Source organism: Ailuropoda melanoleuca, chromosome 6 (genome assembly GCF_002007445.2).
Source record: "Ailuropoda melanoleuca isolate Jingjing chromosome 6, ASM200744v2, whole genome shotgun sequence".
NCBI lineage: Eukaryota > Metazoa > Chordata > Mammalia > Carnivora > Ursidae > Ailuropoda > Ailuropoda melanoleuca.
Genome location: NC_048223.1, coordinates 101,824,397 through 101,837,894, shown reverse-complemented (window position 1 = coordinate 101,837,894; position 13,498 = coordinate 101,824,397). Strand labels below are relative to the sequence as shown.

Below are 13,498 nucleotides of genomic sequence, written 5' to 3'. Positions count from 1 at the left end.
GGAAGTGATTGAGTTAGTAAGTGGAATTGAAGTTGTCAGAGGTTGTTGGTTAATTTCTGAGATTTTGAATCTGAATGATAAGGATGCTGTTAGAGAAAAAGTGCAAAAAAGGAGATAGTTTGGGGCAAGAGGAAAGAGAATAGATCTGTCTCACAAAAATGTGAATATGTTTAACACTACTGAACTGTATCCTTAAAAAAGGTTAAGATGGTTGCACCTGGGTAAGTGTCTGTCTTTGGCTCATGATCCCGGGGGGTCCTAGAGATGAGCCCTTTTTCACCTTTTATTTATCTAAAGGCATCATGTGTGGTATTTTTCGCTATGATGTTCCTGGTCATTTAATCTTTATTCCTGAAGTTTTTCTTTTATTTCTAATTCTTCCATGAGTTTTATCACTGTATTTCTGAGTTTTTCTATTTTTGATTTGTATCATTCTTTTGTCTTGTGTTATTTTTAAATGGCTGTTTGTTTTGAAGCAGATATCATAGTTGGAGTCTTTCTGGTGTGCTTACATTAGCTATGGAAATGTCATTCTGCTTCTTATTTTCCTTTTCAGGATAATAACTACTTTAATTGGATTTAACCTTGATACTTTTCTGTTGTTTTTTTAAAGATTTATTTATTTATTAATAGAGAGTGCGTGCGTGCAGGCATGCAAGCTGGGGGACGGGCAGAGGCAGAGGGAGAGAGAATCTCAAGCAGACTCCCCGCTTTGCACGCTTTGCATGGAGCCTGATGGGGTCTCAATATCACGACTCTGGGATTGGAGACCATGACCTGAGCTGAAATCAAGAGTCAGATGCTTAATGAACAGAGCCACCCAGGGGCCCGTCTATTGTTTATTTTTATGTGCTATTGGTTTTCCCAAAATTTTAGGAGATGCGAGTATAGTTTAAAAAGATGGTGACATTCCCTCCCCCCACTCGATCTAGACTTTCTCTTTCCTTGACTCTGTTATCCCAGGTCTGCTTAATTTTGATTCTACACCCAGATGTTTCTCTCTCTGTGTGGCCATGTCCTGGGATGGAGCCCTGGTTGGTCAGTGTCCAGGGCTTCTAAGGGGTTAGATTGCTCTAAGCACTGCAAATTTTACATGGGCCTTGTGCCCTCATCGTTAATAGGATTAGGCCAAACTCTCAGTTTAATCTTGTGTTCTCAAATGGACTCACCTCCCTTTCCTCTTGGCTGTTTTGGGGCTTTCCAGTTTGGGGAGGGGGGTCTGTCAGAGGTCTTGTTGTTTTCTGGCACAGATGCTGAAATTATGCAAACATTGTGGCTGTTGTTGATTTGCTCTCCCCTGCTTGGCATTCATGGAGATACCTTGTCGCCTAGCTTTGCAAAATATGGTCCATAGATTTTTGTTTTGCTTTCTGTTGCTCTCTGTTTTTATGTGGGGATTTAGAGAGATTAAATAACTATGCTGTCATCACTGCCATTTACCTACTATCTGTAGTTGATTTTTGAGAAGATGTATAAACTGAGACATTCTAATTGTGTGTTTTTTTTTTAATGTAGAGATATATAAACTAATAAGGGAATGCTCTCCTCTCCCCAGTCCCATTCTCTGGAGGTGTTTACTGTTAAGAGGAACATATCCTTCCAAACATTTTTCTCTCCCTTCACTATATGCACGCGTACATATGTATGTATGTGTTTTTTCCCGCCGCTTCACAGTCTACATTTTCATTGCAATTTGGCTTTTCCACTTAATGATATGTTGGGGAGGGGCGCCTGGGTGGCTCAGTCAGTTAAGTGTCTGCCTTTGGCTCAGGTCAAGATCCCAGGGTCACTGGATGGAGCCCCACATCGGGCTCCCTACTCAGCAGGCAGTTTGCACCTCCCTCTCCCTCTGCCACTCTCTCTCTGTCTCTCATGAATGAATAAATAAAATCTTTAAAAAATTGATATGTTGGGGATATCTTTAAGGACTAATATAGTCTGATAGTTTTTGTTATTGATCCACCATTACCAGGTGGATAGTTCCCTCAATAAGGATACAAACTGCTTTTGGTTGCTAGAACTGGAAAGTACATATCTTTCTTTCTTTTTAGAAATTAAGTGATAACGCACATACTGAAATAATTTTCTAGACAAATAAAATCTGTCTTTAAGCCCAGAAAGTAAAAGGACTTGCTCAACGTTACTTGAGTAGTGGTAGAGCTGGGCACAGAGCCCCACTTTGTGAATACCCCGGTCGTCACATCATATTATTTCACAAGTGGACTCAATAGTCTCCTTCTTCTTTGGGCCACTAAATCTCATACCCAGTTGGAGAAAAGGAAGAATAGCATCGAGAAAGTCCGGCTCAGAGTATTAGTCTAGTCTGGACTATTCCACCAAACAGAATTTTCTTAGAGAAAAGGAGCAAGGATTCACAGAGGGTTGCCCTGGGTCCCTGAGTCCCAAAGCTTTCTCAAACTACAGACAAATACTATCAATTACTTTGTGATAGAGCTTAACACTCTTTAAATGTTTATTTTAAAGCCATGGGTCTCAAAGTGTGAGCTAGGGGTTAAAGTGGAGACCCCTGTGCTCCACACCAGGCTCACTTAATCAGGACCCTGCCGAGCGGCCTAGGAAACTGCACTTTTTATATGTGCTCCTGATTACCCTATTGCTCACCCAAGTCCGAAAACTTGTGCTCAGGTCAGTTCCAACTATATTATTCTAACATTACAGGTAGAGGGGTTGGAAAGGGAATTAGGATGGATAAATATAGTTATTGTATCTATCCGTGCCAATTCTGGGGAGGGAAGCACGCTTTCCTTGTTTTACTTTCTTCACAGGTGATTAGAGGCAAGGCCAGCAGCTCTCCTCAAAACAGGGCATTGGGACGTGGAAAAACCATGAACATAAAAGAGTCATTAGATGACACAGGAGCTTGAGACGAGTTCTAGAGATCAAGGGAGCAGGCTACTACCACTATTAATAAATGGCACTTATTAAAGCCATGCACGAGGCAGATTGCTAAGGATTTTAAATGATCTCATCTGAATCTGATAACAGACTTTAGAGGCAGGTATGACTATCTCCTATCATAAATAAAGGTTCAGAAAGTTTAGATAACTTATTTATTTAATTTTTTAAGATTTTATTTATTTATTTGACAGAGAGAGAGACAGAGAGGGAACACAAGCAGGGGCAGAGGGAAAGGGAGAAGCAGGCTCCCCACAGAGCAAGGAGCCCGACTCGGGGCTCAATCCCAGGACCCCGGGATCATGACCTGAGCCGAAGGCAGACGCTTAATGACTGAGCCACCCAGGTGCCCCAAGATAACCTTTTTAATGTCCCATAGTTGACAACTTGTTAGGATTCAAACTCAGTTCTGAATGATGCCAAAGATAGCCAGATCACCCCTGTTCCCTAGAGATGATTGGTACATAAAAGGGAGACAGTGGGGTCTGGTACTAGGGAATTATAAATCTGTTGTGTCACAGAGGTTTTGCCAAAAACGAGCAAGAGAAAACACCAAACAGAGGTCTGCTTGGTAAGCTCCTTAAAGATATAGATGAGTTTACTCAATAAATTGTGCTCTTATTTCTTAGAGAACTCACTGGCACGGAATAGATTCTCACTACTTTTGCTGTTACTGAATTGAAAAATGGAAGCCCTATTTGCAGAGCCCTGCAAGGACTGATTCCTCTTAAACTATTGTTTCCCTTCCAAATCTCGTGTAGATGAACCCCACTGATCTTCAGGAGAGCTTTTCAAAAACAGATGACTGGGGCCCTCCTCGAATTTATGACTCAGTTTCTTGGGGTAGAATTGAATCTGGGAATTGGTATCTTTAAATGTGTTCCTCTGGTGATTCTGTTGGGCAGCCAGGTTTGAGAACCAGCGGATTAAAGGAACCAAAATGAATTACTTGGTTTAGGCAATGCCTTTACTTACTGCAATGGATCTGATTTGAGGTGCTAGGGAAGTTCTATCTGGCAGAAAGAACTGGCTTGCTTTCTTAACCTCTCCCTCTTCCTAATCCCTTGTGTCCCCACCCTGTACTTTCTTCTCTCTGTCTCCCGCATCTCTCTGCCCTCAAGTGGCTGAAAAACGACCTTGAGAACAGCAGCGCCACATTGTGGAGAGAAGAAATCTAGTGCTACAAAAGGGGCAGGTTGGTGTCCTTAAAAAAAACCAAAAAAAAAAAAAAAAAAATCCCTCGGGCTGCAGTTGCCACTTTGTCCTGCAGAGTGCACCACTTCCTTATATTTTCAGGTGAGGAAGTTCCTTTTCCTTACCTACGCGTTAATCTCTGTAAACGTCCCCTAGAAGGCATGGGGTGGAACATCCTTGCCAGGTCAGAAATCCAAAACCTCCACGCTGTGAAACTAGAATAAACTGGGGAGAGACTCTGCCCAGGCACGCACAAGCCTTCTGCTGAGGTTAAAAGTCAATCTCTATGACAGTCTTGGTCAGAGTGAGACTATGGTAATCCCCAAGTCAACACGTGACTTTACAAGAACACGTCTTTGTGGCGGAGTACCTGCTGTAAGATAGGTCTTGTAGTTATATTTTTATGTGGTACCCATAAGTTAGGCGTTAGTTACTAGATCAAGCCTCTTGTCTGGTGATATTTCCACCTAATGACACATGGGTTTATATTGGTGGAACAGGTTGGATCACTGATCATGTATCTTTTGATTGATTCCCACCAGGCTAAATCTCTCTCTATCTCTCTCTTTCACACACAGACACACACAGACACACAGACACANAGATCAAGCCTCTTGTCTGGTGATATTTCCACCTAATGACACATGGGTTTATATTGGTGGAACAGGTTGGATCACTGATCATGTATCTTTTGATTGATTCCCACCAGGCTAAATCTCTCTCTATCTCTCTCTTTCACACACAGACACACACAGACACACACACACACACACACACACACATTTTTCTGATACTTGTACCTGGACATGTTTTTCCATGGCTTCATCATGTTTGGTGACATCCGGCTAAATTAATACAGTTAGAAAGGAGATGTGTGAAAGTTTATATAAATCCACCAGTCTACCTGGTTGCATTCTCTGCTTGTTTTCTAGTAGCTGCACAGAGGCTTCAGACTTCAGAGGTAGCATGAGAAGGCTTCACACCTCTGCAGATTTGCATAAGATTTCCTGGCAGATGGTGGCATGGCTTTGTTTCTCTATGTGAGTCTTCAGCCACTTGGTTTTCTCAACCAAGAGTTTCTAAAGTTACACCGGTAAGCCAGGTTGGCATGGGTTAGTATAGTGGTTTCCTCATGGTTTTGTTTGCTCTGACATGTTTGCCATCTTCCTACCTAGACTGTAAGCCTTTGACTGCAGGTTCCAAGCTGAGATCTCTGATATCCCTCGAATTCTCGCTTCACATATTGTTAGATGTGCACTACTTGCTTAATACAAATGTTTAGGTTGAATGATGAGGAAAGGTGTGTTGACAGAGTGAGAGGTAAAGGAGAACCAGGAGAGAGAGAGAGAGAAAGTAATGTTTCTAAAAGACTGGCTTAACTGAGCCTGGGTTGCTCAGTTGGTTAAGCATCTACCTTGGGCTCAGGTCATGATCCTGGGGTCCTGGGATCAAACCCCACCCCATCAGGCTCTCTGCTCAGTGGGGAGCCTGCTTCTCCCCCCTCCCCCCACACTCATTTTCTCTCCTCTCCCTCTCTCTCTTTCTCTCGTATCTCAAATAAATAAATAAAATCTTTAAAAAATAAAAATAAAATAAAATAAAAAAGACTGGCTTAACTGACCAGTGAAAGGAAGCAGTTGAGAAAGGGAAAATGGAACAGAAAGAGGAAATTAGAGTCTAGTTGTTCGTTTGGTGCTTTTTTGGTTTTTGTTTTTTGTTTGTTTGTTTGTTTGTTTGTTTTTTGAAAAGTGGAAATGCAGTTGTGGATGCTAATAATTGCTGAGGAGATGTTCATGGTCCGTACAGGGAGAAGTAAAATTTCCTCACCTATTGAAGACCACACAGACCAGTACAAGGGATATCCTGTAAAAGAAAGTTGTAATTTCTGGAATGAGTTCAAATTGATGAATGAGTCTGCCGGTTTAATAGGCCACGGTTAAAATTCTCCCTGAATGTTACAATCAAATATTTAATACCAAAATCATTTTAAAATCTTGCTTTATTATTCTGTAAAGTTGAGCCAGATTAGGGGTGCCTGGGTGGCTCAGTTGGTTAAGTGGCTGACTTGATTTCCACTCAGGTCATGATCTCGGGGTCCAGGGATCAAGCCCTACTTTGGGCTCCCCACTCAGTGGGGAGTCTGCTTGTCCCTCTGCCCCTCCCTCTGCTTGTGCTCTCTCAAATAACTAGATACAATCTTAAAAAAAAAAAAAAGTTGAGCCAGGTTAGTGCCCACTAAGATTTCAAAGAATTCTGTTTCAAATTGAGCTTTTTAAATGTAGAGGATAAAAGAGAAATAAACTTGGGGCACCTGGCTGGCTCAGTCAGTAGAGTGAGCAACTCTGGATCTTGGGGTCTCAAAGCTTACTTAAAAAAAGAAAAAAACACACAAACTCAAAAGACAAGTAGTCTCTCTGACGCTCTCACCAGTGAGTTACATTTTCCAGAGAACCTTTTTTTTTTTTTTTACCATATTTTAACACTCATAGGTATTTGGAATTTAGAAAGGATTAAGATTTATTGAAATACAAGCATACTTGGAAAATAGTTGCTTTATTTCTTTTTTTCCTTGCTTTTTAATTGCACATATACCTTAGAATACATTTGGGGTGTTCTAAAGCAAAACTCAGAATTTTATCTCCTCACTCATATCTATTTCTTGCTTAAATAATTGCTTTTTCTGTCTCTGATGTGATTATTCTGGTAGCTTTTTATACTGTTTGAGGGAGGAATAATCCATTGATTTTAGTGGTATAAATGTGAAATGACTGAGATCTGGATCAGTGATTTGGTCATGGTTGTAAAGAAGAATAAATAAGTCTAGAAACAGTAAAATCTGGGAATAAAGCATACCGGTTAATTGGGTTTCTGATTAACTATGGGTTAACAAGAAGACACTTTGTTTGAAATATCCCTAAATCGCCTTGGGGCATTTTCTTGTTTTAATAAGTAGTCTAATGAACATCATTAAGTCTTCTCTTACTGACTCAGCGTCCTGGAGTACCTCAGGGTCATTGCTCTGAACGTAATATATAATTCTACACTGTGCTGTAGCTACAGAAGGAATGAAAGTTTAAGATGACTCCTGGATATTGCTATGCTTTAAAAAAAATAAATATGATCTGTGCAAATCACTGTATGTCCATTTACTTTAAACAAGTACGTAAAGGCATATTACATGCTATGGAATAATAGGCTATTCAATCCAGAAGAGACTTTTGAGATTATGAAATTCAATGCCATTATTTAAGAAATAAAAAAGCTAAGACCCAGAAAATAACAAAGAGGATTAGTACAGCTAGACGATAATTGATGTCTCCTGATTGCAAATCTGTGCCCTTTGACTCCACCATGCTGCAACTTTCAAATGATTTGGGAGTCCTGTCATTTGTTTCCCTTGCCCCTAAAAGTGCAGAGTCCATTCTCAAAATTGATTATTTAGGAGTTTTGGTTATATGAATACAAGCTCCACTAAAATGGTAACTCCTTAGGGGCAGGGAGTTTTGTCTCTTTTGTTCACTTATGTATTCTGAACACCTCGAACAGTACCTGTCCCTTAGAAGGCCTTCGATAAATTTTTGTTGAATGAAAGAATGAAATGAAATTGCAAGGTTTTTTCTACAAAAGATAACTTGATTTCGATTTCTATGTTCATCGACTGAGCATTCACTAAGACTGATGGTAGAAAGATTACAGATTGATTACTGAGTTCATAATGAGAAAATGAAAGGAAAAGGATAAATATTGTTAAATTGTCATGGTATGACATCATAAACTTTTGTCTCACTTTGACTGTATCTCAGTTTTAAGCACCAAGTGTTTGAAGTAAGGAGCCAGATACTAAATTGTTAAAACACTTTTCAGATAGTCAAATTACTTAACAAAGGAGAAGACATCACAACTCAGCTTTGCAAAGCTGTTTGTTAAATATGAGTTCTATGTAATAATTAAACATGTCTCTCGAGGCAAACAAAGCCATCAAACTAGGAACAAGAGTCCTTTTCCTCCGGCATCTTAGTGAGGCCACGAGGGTAGCAGCTGCTCTCTGAGCTTTGCCATGCGGCCCAGGGACGGCAAGAAGAAGAGAGATGCCGGAAAGTCAGCCAAGAAAGACAAAGACCTAGTGACCAAATCTGGGGGCAAGGCCAAAAAGAAGTGGTCCAAAGGCAAAGTTCGAGACGAGCTCGGTAACAATCTTGTTTGACAGAGCGACATATGACAAAATTTATAAGGAAGTTCCCTACTACAAGCTTATAACCCTGGCTGTTGTCTCAGAGACTAGAGATCCGTGGTCCGCTGGCCAAGGCAGCCCTTCAGAAGCTCTTCAGTAAAGGACTTATTAAACTGGTTTCAAAGCACAGAGCTCAAGTCATTTATGCCGGAGACAAATGGGCTGGAGATATCCTAGCTGCTGGTGAAGAGGCATGAACAGATCCCATGCCAACTGCACATTTTGAAAAATAAAACTCTGTTAATTTTTTTTGTAAAGAACTAGGGAAAAGGGAATATTCATGGATTCCAAACCCTGTGCTTATTAATACATATGCCCTTTGACTCTCAAAATTGGTGGGTATGGTTAAGTCTTCTGATAAGTGCGTCAGTATTAAGAAATACCTCAGAAACAAGCCCTAGAATGAAAGAATTGCAAAAGCCCTCCACTTAAGGACCGGTTTAAAGTTTAACAGTGTAAACATGTAAGGTTATATGAATACACAGGTGTATTTAGACTTGGAGTCATGGTTTCAATAAGACAAAATCAGAAGATGTACTTAGCTACAAAAGTAGACCCAGGTGTTATCGCCTTTATATGCCAGAAAATATGTAGGTCGCCAGAAATCTTCCAATTTCTTTTTTCTTGAGTCACCACTAAACCATAAGTTCCTTGAAGCTGAGGATCAATTCTAATTCACAATTGTAGCTGCAACCCTTGGCACAATGGTGAAAAACAAAAGAAACTTAAGTCTTTGTTGAATGAATGAATTTTAGGGATCTACTTAAGGGCCCTTTTCTAAATTGTAATGAGAGATGGAAACAATACTAGAAAGGAATTTATGGTATCCAGTTACACTTAACTGGAGAAAAAGAGATGGGTAAAATGAAAGGAAAGGAAGACTTGTCTTTTTGGAGTTCCCATTCTTGGGTATTTTGGAGTTTGCTTCTAAGTCCCTTAATCCTCATTATCACTAGCAGGCTCTGGGGAGAAGCGCACACAAAAACATGTTTGCCGTTACCAAAGTACATTGAAAGGGCAGTTTTCCTATAACTTCTTTATTCCCAATTTTGCCTAATTTCTGAATTAGCACACCTATTAATAAGACTCTTATATGTGCCATGGAGATGTTTGACTTCCTGAACTTTCTGCACTGAGATTTCTTTTCTTTTTCTTTTTTTGTTTTTTTAAAGATTTACTTATTTATTTTAGAGAGAGAGAGAGTGTGTGTGTGTGTGTGTGAGCACATGTGTGTGAGAGAGGGGCGTGAGGGTAGGGGGTGCACAGGGAGCGGGAGAGAGAGAATCTCAGGCAGACTCCACACTGAGCGCAGAGCCCAACACCAGCAGATCCCATGACCCTGAGATCATGACCTGAGCTGAAATCAAGAGGCGGATGCTTAACCCACTGAGCCACCCAAGCCCCCCCCCCCCCCCCCCCCCCCCAATTTCTATTCAAATCAACTTTAACCTCTTCTGAACAAGAAGTTCTATTGTAGGAGAGATTACAAGGTGGTGAAAATGATTGGACATAGAGAACGCAGGCAAGAGGAGACTCTTCCCAACCTCTTGAGCTAGAAGATAAGGCCTTTAGGAAGCAGAGAACTGGGAACTGGCTAGCCAGGCTGAGTAGGTCGGGTGGACAGCCTCCTAACTGAAGTACTGTGAGGATCCAAGGTCACTTGGGGGTCCACCGAGGTCAGGGCTGTGGTAAGGGTCTGGTTTTCTGTACTTAAGGATTGGGAAGGCATTTTTCATGCCAACTTTCCCTGACCTTATAATCCTAGAAATTTCCAAATCAGAGACAGAATCTGTAGTTTATCTTTCCATTTTTCTAGTTAGCAATTGGACTGAATGTGTAACCCTCCAGTAATAAATGGCACTTTAGGTTAATGTTTAATTTATAAGTCCTTAGGAAAGGAAGTATCGCCTTGTATTTTTATCACTGACTTTGTTTTAAGTATTTCACACAAATGGTTTTATTAGTTCTGTTAACATCCCTATAACTAGATAAAGGGCGAGAATGATGATACACAACAAATGAAATCCCTGAACCACAAGTTAGCTAAATATTAGCCCCAGTTTCTCAGCTGAGAGTGGTTTTGTTGTTGCTGTTTTTCAAAATGTTTTTTTCTCTCCACTGGATAGCTTCTTTGCAGGGAAGATGTTGAAAAGCTTAGAGATACGTCCTAAAGTTTCTCAACAGAACTTTATCTTCTTGCTATTTGAGTGAGGGCCTTAGGGAAATCTGTCTTGGAGAGATCAAGTTCCATTGGCTAACTAAGTCCTGACAGAAATCCTTTGACATTCTTTGAAGGTGAGGATTAGGGCTGACCCAAGACAAAATGATGAAATAATTCGTTATCTATCCTAATTCTCCTCCCACTTACAGGCGCTCACCCTGGAGACCTCTTTCTCTGAACCTCGGTGGGATTGCCTCATCAAGGACTGGAGTCCACTCTGACTCCATGCTCTTTTTTAAAAACTCACGTTCTTCGTTTTATCCTCTCTGGAGCATAATTGTTTTGAAAGGTGACAACTAACCAGATAAATGTATTACGGGGCTGGTTGCATTGGCTAAATGCATTTTCTCGCCCCACTTCCACCTTAAATCACTCTGGCTTTTGTCCACCTCTATACTGAAGCTGGTTATGGAGTACCTCCCATGTTTGAGTTCTCAAAGGCAATAGACACCCTTGACTGCTTCTTCCTTAAATAGTCTTCCCTTAAGCCTCAGACTCCATTTCCTCCTGGGTTTCCTCCTACCTCCGGCCACCCCTCAATCTCCTTTGTTGGCTGCTCCTCCTCTGCACAGCCTTTAAATATTGCTTCCTCAGAGTGCTCTCCTATGGTCTCTTTTCTTATTCCAAACTTGCTAATTAGGCTAGCTCATATCCTCCCTGGCTTTGATTGCTTTCCCCACACTCAGGATTCCCCTATCTGTCCAGCCCATCTCTCTCTCCTGAGGCTGAGACTCCTATTTCCCTGCCACCACCACTAATATCTCTCGCTTAGACTATGGAAGTAGCTTCCAAACAGGTTCCCCGTGTCTATCCTTATACTCCAAGTCTATTCACTACACTAAATCCATAGTGGTCTTTCGAACATGCAAATCTGCATGTCATTTCCCTGTATAAAAAACCTTCAATGGAGGGGGGGGGCGCCTGGGTGGCTCAGTCAGCTAAGCATCTGCCTTTGGCTCAGGTCATGATCCTGGGGTCCTGGGATGGAGTCCCGCATCAGGCTCCCTGCTCAGCGGGGTGCCTGCTTCTCCCTTGCCTCTGTTGCTCCCCCCACTTGTGCCCTCTCATTCTCTCAAATAAATAAATAAAATCTTAGAAAAAATTAACTTAAAATAAAATAAAAACCTTCAATGGAATAAAGTCTATGCATCTTACCATGGCCCTCTATGCCTGGTCCTTCCTTCCCTGCTATTAAATTTACGTTATCTCTGGCCACCCCTCCTCCTTGCTCTCTATTCTACTTTTTGAGCATTAGCACACTTCTTTCTGTCTGCATAGAGCGCTCTGCTGCCCCTTCTCCCACTAATGTTTCATTTAACTAGTTCCTACTTTCTTCAAGTTGCTGGAAAGTTTATCCAGGTCAGCTCTTCACGTTGTGCCTCTCCAAGCTCCTCTGGCTTCTGTTTTTGTGACGTTCATATTGGTACTGTGATGTTCCATGAGGACAGGGATCATGTCTGTCTCATTATTGCCAAATCCATATTGGTACCTGGCCCAAGAGATATATTCAGTAGTATTTGTGGAGCTGCACTTATTACATAAACTACAAATAGAGAGAATGTGTAAAGGACTCTCTCTTTATTTTTTTTATTTTTTATTTTTTTAAAGATTTTATTTATTTATTTGACAGAGAGAGACAGCCAGCGAGAGAGGGAACACAAGCAGGGGAAGTGGGAGAGGAAGAAGCAGGCTTCCAGTGGAGGAGCCTGATGTGGGGCTCGATCCCATAACACCAGGATCACGCCCTGAGACAAAGGCAGAAGCATAATGACTGAGCCACCCAGGCGGCCCAGGACTCTCTCTTTAAAGCCTCTGTCTTTCAGGCAAAAAATGCCCATTTAAATAAAGACTTCCTGAAGGCTATATCCCAATCTTTTTATTTTTTTTAACTTTCCAAACTGTGTAACAAAACATGTGAATTTCAGGGTACGTAGGAAAGGAGAATGGGGATATGACAGATCAATGGGGAATACTTTTTTCCAGCAGACATTTGGGACCTTGCAGTAGCTCTGGAGACACACTGTATAGGCATTAACTCTACCTATACTTTCTAGACAGAAGGCAGGAGCTAGGTAGGTGAAATCATAGAGATGAGATGGTGATACACTTGGCCCTACAAATTTTTGATCCTAGCTCAGCAAATCATTTGCCATATGACCTAGAGATACCTATCTCTTTCTCGGCTTTTCCACTTAAAGGAATACTACAGTATGACCTAGAACCCTAGCATTTCTTTCCCAAGTAGCCCGAAGCTCACTTCAAGAGCCTGCATTGGGCCTCTTTCCTGTTCTTTCCTCTTAAGGGTGGACTGTCACACCTGTACACACATTGCCAGACCTCATGGGTGGCTGTTTCAAGATTGTGTGACTGGAACTGAATCGTGTGAGTGCCAGGGTTCACCTGAAGGAACATAAGGGCCCTCCCAGTGTGGGACAGGGAGGGATAGGTAGGGGTAGGGAGAAAAGGGTGCCAGAGGCTGGGGGTTGGGGCCAGCTCTTGCCATACCATCTCTTCCTCATGTGGAACTTCAAGGCGTTTGAGAAGTATAAACCCAAATCTAGTCTTCTAGAGCATGAAGGCATGTGTCAAGGTAAAAGGAAAGAATATCTCTTCATCCTATTTTATTTAAGTTTGCTAGCTCGATGTATACATTTTAACTATTTAAACACAGTATGTGGGCCTTCGTTTGTTGTCTCACAGCTAGTTCCGCAAATGTTAGAGGCAAACCTGTTGAAAATCCTCCTGGTAACCTTTGTTTCTACCTTAGGAAAGTGTGAACCTGTCTGTGCCTTTCATCACAATATTCTAAACTGCTTATAAACATTTCATAAGCCAAGTTGGCAGAGGAATCATTCAGCTATGGGAAAAACCAGTATGTGCCAAACAGTCACTCTGGAGAACAGGGAGGTCAGTGACTGGAAGTGACATGACCCGGT

General features: G+C 41.4%; 1 long non-coding RNA gene and 1 pseudogene across 2 annotated transcripts in view; both read left to right on the top strand.

Annotated features, from left to right (window-relative positions):
• LOC105239783 overlaps nt 1–13,498 on the top strand; it is a 52,651-nt gene that overhangs the window by 16,282 nt on the left and 22,871 nt on the right. The gene's annotated exons all lie outside the window — the stretch shown is intronic.
• LOC100466925 lies at nt 8,168–8,538 on the top strand (annotated as a pseudogene).